Source organism: Triticum aestivum, chromosome 1B (genome assembly GCF_018294505.1).
Source record: "Triticum aestivum cultivar Chinese Spring chromosome 1B, IWGSC CS RefSeq v2.1, whole genome shotgun sequence".
Taxonomy (NCBI): Eukaryota; Viridiplantae; Streptophyta; class Magnoliopsida; order Poales; family Poaceae; genus Triticum; species Triticum aestivum.
The window spans coordinates 402,904,685-402,910,394 of record NC_057795.1 but is presented as its reverse complement, the minus strand read 5'-3'; positions in this window follow the sequence as shown (position 1 = coordinate 402,910,394).

Sequence of the window (5,710 nt, the reverse complement as noted above, 5' to 3'; positions counted from 1 at the left end):
GGTGCCAGGCCTGCTGCTGATGCAACTGACGACGTTAAGAACGTCTGGCAGAGCAAAGCTGGTGACTACTCGATAGTTCAGTGTGCCATGCTTTACGGCTTAGAACCGGGTCTTCAACGACGTTTTGAACGTCATGGAGCATATGAGATGTTTCAGGAGTTGAAGTTAATATTTCAAGCAAATGCCCGGATCGAGAGATATGAAGTCTCCAATAAGTTATATAGCTGCAAGATGGAGGAGAATAGTTCTGTCAGTGAACACATACTCAAAATGTCTGGGTATAATAATCACTTGATTCAACTGGGAGTTAATCTTCCTGATGATAGTGTCATTGACAGAATTCTCCAATCACTGCCACCAAGCTACAAGAGCTTCGTGATGAACTATAATATGCAAGGGATGAACAAGACTATTCCCGAGCTCTTCGCAATGCTAAAAGCTGCGGAGGTAGAAATCAAAAAGGAGCATCAAGTGTTGATGGTTAACAAGACCACCAGTTTCAAGAAAAAGGGTAAAGGGAAGAAGAAGGGGAACTTTAAAAAGAACAGCAAGCAAGTTGCTGCTCAAGAGAAGAAACCCAAATCTGGACCTAAGCCTGAAACTGAGTGCTTCTACTGCAAGCAGACTGGACACTGGAAGCGGAACTGCCCCAAGTATTTGGCGGATAAGAAGGATGGCAAAGTGAACAAAGGTATATGTGATATACATGTTATTGATGTGTACCTTACTAATGCTCGCAGTAGCACCTGGGTATTTGATACTGGTTCTGTTGCTAATATTTGCAACTCGAAACAGGGACTACGAATTAAGCGAAGATTGGCTAAGGACGAGGTGACGATGCGCGTGGGAAATGGTTCCAAAGTCGATGTGATCGCGGTCGGCACGCTACCTCTACATCTACCATCGGGATTAGTTTTAGACCAAAATAATTGTTATTTGGTGCCAGCGTTGAGCATGAACATTATATCTGGATCTTGTTTGATGCGAGACGGTTATTCATTTAAATAAGAGAATAATGGTTGTTCTATTTATATGAGTAATATCTTTTATGGTCATGCACCCTTGAAGAGTGGTCTATTTTTATTGAATCTCGATAGTAGTGATACACATATTCATAGTGTTGAAACCAAAAGATGCAGAGTTGATAACGATAGTGCAACTTATTTGTGGGACTGCCGTTTAGGTCATATCGGTGTAAAGCGCATGAAGAAACTCCATACTGATGGGCTTTTGGAATCACTTGATTATGAATCACTTGGTACTTGCGAACCCTGCCTCATGGGCAAGATGACTAAAACGCCGTTCTCCGGAACTATGGAGCGAGCAACTGATTTGTTGGAGATCATACATACTGATGTTTGTGGTCCAATGAATGTTGAGGCTCGCAGCGGGTATCGTTATTTTCTCACCTTCACAGATGATTTGAGCAGATATGGGTATATCTACTTAATGAAACATAAGTCTGAAACATTTGAAAAGTTCAAAGAATTTCAGAGTGAAGTGGAAAATCATCGTAACAAGAAAATAAAGTTTCTATGATCTGATCGTGGAGGAGAATATTTGAGTTACGAGTTTGGTCTGCACTTGAAACAATGTGGAATAGTTTCGCAACTCACGCCACCCGAAACACCACAATGAAATGGTGTGTCCGAACGTCGTAATCGTACTTTACTAGATATGGTGCGATCCATGATGTCTCGTACTGATTTACCGCTATCGTTTTGGGGTTATGCTTTAGAGATGGCCGCATTCACGTTAAATTGGGCACCATCAAAATCCGTTGAGACGACGCCTTATGAACTGTGGTTTGGCAAAAAACCAAAGTTGTCGTTTCTTAAAGTTTGGGGCTGCGATGCTTATGTGAAGAAACTTCAACCAGATAAGCTCGAACCCAAATCGGAGAAATGTGTCTTCATAGGATACCCAAAAGAGACTATTGGGTACACCTTCTATCACAGATCTGAGGGCAAGATTTTCGTTGCTAAAATCGGATCCTTTCTAGAGAAGGAGTTTCTCTCGAAAGAAGTGAGTGGGAGGAAAGTAGAACTTGATGAGATAACTGTATCTACTCCCTTGTTGGAAAGTAGTTCATCACAAGAACCGGTTCCTGTGACAACTACACCAACTAGTGAGGAAGCTAATGATATTGATCATGAAACTTCAGATCAAGTTTCTACTGAACCTCGTAGGTCTACCAGAGTAAGATCCGCACCAGAGTGGTACGGTAATCCTATTCTGGAAGTCATGTTACTTGACCCTGATGAACCTATGAACTATGAGGAAGCGATGATGAGCCCAGATTCCGCAAAATGGCTAGAGGCCATGAAATCTGAGATGGGATCCATGTATGAAAACAAAGTATGGACTTTGGTTGACTTGCCCGATGATCGGCAAGCCATTGAGAATAAATGGATCTTTAAGAAGAAGACTGACGCTGATGGTAATGTAACTGTCTATAAAGCTCGACTTGTTGCGAAAGGTTTTCGACAAGTTCAAGGGGTTGACTACGATGAGACTTTCTCACTCGTAGCGATGCTTAAGTCTGTCTGAATCATGTTAGCTATTGCTGCATTTCATGATTATGAAATTTGGCAAATGGATGTCAAAAACTACATTCTTGAATGGATTTCTGGAAGAAGAGTTGTATATGATGCGACCAGAAGGTTTTGTTGATCCAAAAGGTGCTAACAAAGTGTGGAAGCTCCAGCGATCCATTTATGGACTGGTGCAAGCATCTCGGAGTTGGAATAAACATTTTGATAGTGTGATCAAAGCATATGGTTTTATAAAGACTTTTGGAGAAGCCTGTATTTACAAGAAAGTGAGTGGGAGCTCTGTAGCATTTCTGATTTTATATGTAGATGACATATTATTAATTGGAAATGATATAGAATTTCTGGATAGCATAAAGGGATACTTGAATAAAAGTTTTTCAATGAAAGACCTCAGTGAAGCTGCTTACATATTGGGCATCAAGATCTATAGAGATAGATCAAGACGCTTAATAGGACTTTCACAAAGCACATACCTTGACAAAATTTTGAAAAAGTTCAAAATGGATCAGGCAAAGAAAGGTTTCTTGCCTGTGCTACAAGGTGTGAAGTTGAGTCAAACTCAATGCCCGACCACAGCAGAAGATAGAGAGAAAATGAAAGATGTTCCCTATGCTTCAGCCATAGGCTCTATCTTGTATGCAATGCTGTGTACCAGACCTGACGTATGCTTAGCAATAAGCTTGGCAGGAAGGTACCAAAGTAATCCAGGAGTGGATCACTGGACAGCGGTCAAGAACATCCTGAAATACCTGAAAAGGACTAAGGATATGTTTCTCGTATATGGAGGTGACAAAGAGCTAGTCGTAAATGGTTACGTTGATGCAAGCTTTGACACTGATCCGGACGATTCTAAATCGCAAACCGGATATGTGTTTTTATTAAATGGTGGAGCTGTAAGTTGGTGCAGTTCTAAACAAAGCGTCGTGGCGGGATCTACATGTGAAGCGGAGTACATAGCTGCTTCTGAAGCAGCAAATGAAGGAGTCTGGATGAAGGAGTTCATTACCGATCTAGGTGTCATACCTAGTGCATCGGGACCAATGAAGATCTTCTGTGACAATACTGGTGCAATTGCTTTGGCAAAGGAATCCAGATTTCACAAGAAGACCAAGCACATCAAGAGACGCTTCAATTCCATTCGGGACCAAGTCCAAGTGGGAGACATAGAGATTTGCAAAATACATACGGATCTGAATGTTGCAGACCCGTTGACTAAGCCTCTCTCACGAGCAAAACATGATCAACACCAAGACTCCATGGGTGTTAGAATCATTACTATGTAATCTAGATTATTGACTCTAGTGCAAGTGGGAGACTGAAGGAAATATGCCCTAGAGGCAATAATAAAGTTATTATTTATTTCCTCATATCATGATAAATGTTTATTATTCATGCTAGAATTGTATTAACCGGAAACATGATACATGTGTGAATACATAGACAAACATATAGTCACTAGTATGCCTCTACTTGACTAGCTCATTAATCAAAGATGGTTATGTTTCCTAACCATAGACATGTGTTGTCATTTGATTAATGGGATCACATCATTAGAAGAATGATGTGATTGACATGACCCATTTCGTTAGCCTAGCACTTGATCGTTTAGTATGCTGCTATTGCTTTCTTCATGACTTATACATGTTCCTGTAACTATGAGAAATATGCAACTCCCGTTTACCGGAGGAACACTTTGGGTACTACCAAACGTCACAATGTAACTGGTGATTATAAAGGAGTACTACAGGTGTCTCCAAAGGTACATGTTGAGTTGGCGTATTTCGAGATTAGGTTTTGTCACTCCGATTGTCGGAGAGGTATCTCTGGGCCCTCTCGGTAATGCACATCATTATAAGCCTTGCAAGCAATGTGACCAAATGAGTTGGTTACGGGATGATGCATTACGGAACGAGTAAAGAGACTTGCCGGTAACGAGATTGAACTGGGTATTGGATACCGACGATCAAATCTCGGGTAAGTAACATACCGATGACAAAGGGAACAACGTATGTTGTTATGCGGTTTGACCGATAAAGATCTTCGTAGAATATGTAGGAACCAGTATGGGCATCCAGGTCCCGCTATTGGTTATTGATCGAGAATGGTTCTAGGTCATGTCTACATAGTTCTCGAACCCGTAGGGTCCGCACGCTTAACGTTACGATGACAGTTTTATTATGAGTTTATAAGTTTTGATGTACCAAAGTTTGTTCGGAGTCCCGGATGTGATCATGGACATGACGAGGAGTCTCTAAATGGTCGAGACATAAAGATTGATATATTGGACGACTATATTCGGACACCGGAAGTGTTCCGGGTGATTTCGGAGAAAACCGGAGTGCCGGAGGGTTACCGGACCCCCCCCCCCCGGAGAGTTAATGGACCACATGGGCCTTGGTGGGAAGAGAGAGGGGCGGCCAGGAAGGGCCGCGCGTCCCTTCTCCCTCTGGTCCGAATTGGACTAGGAGGGGTGCGGCGCCCCCCTCTTTCCTTCCCCTCCTCTCCCCCTTCCTTCCCCTCCTAGTAGGAGTAGGAAAGGAGGAGTCCTACTCCTACTAGGAGGAGGACTCCTCCTCCTGGCGCGCCCAACAAGGGCCGGCCGGCCTCCCCCCTCCCTCCTTTATATACGGGGGCGGGGGGCACCCCATAGACACACAAGTTGATCTACGGATCGTTCCTTAGCCGTGTGCGGTGCCCCCCTCCACCATATTCCACCTCAGTCATATCGTCGCGGAGTTTAGGCGAAGCCCTGCGCCGGTAGAGCATCATCATCATCACCACGCCATCGTGCTGACGAGACTCATCCCCGAAGCTTTGCTGGATCGGAGCCCGGGGATCGTCATCGAGCTGAACGTGTGCTGAACTCGGAGGTGCCGTACGTTCGGTGCTTGGATCGGTCAGATCGTGAAGACGTACGACTACATCAACCGCGTTGTCATAACGCTTCCGCTTATGGTCTACGAGGGTACGTGGACAACACTCTCCCCTCTCGTTGCTATGCCATCACCATGATCTTGCGTGTACGTAGGAATTTTTTTGAAATTACTACGTTTCCCAACAGCGGGGAGGGGGCTTGCCGGAGAGGTACCCCACTATCTATCTTAGGGTTCAGGGTGGGGGTGGTGGTCGCCGGCGGTAGTGGGGCGGTGGCGTGG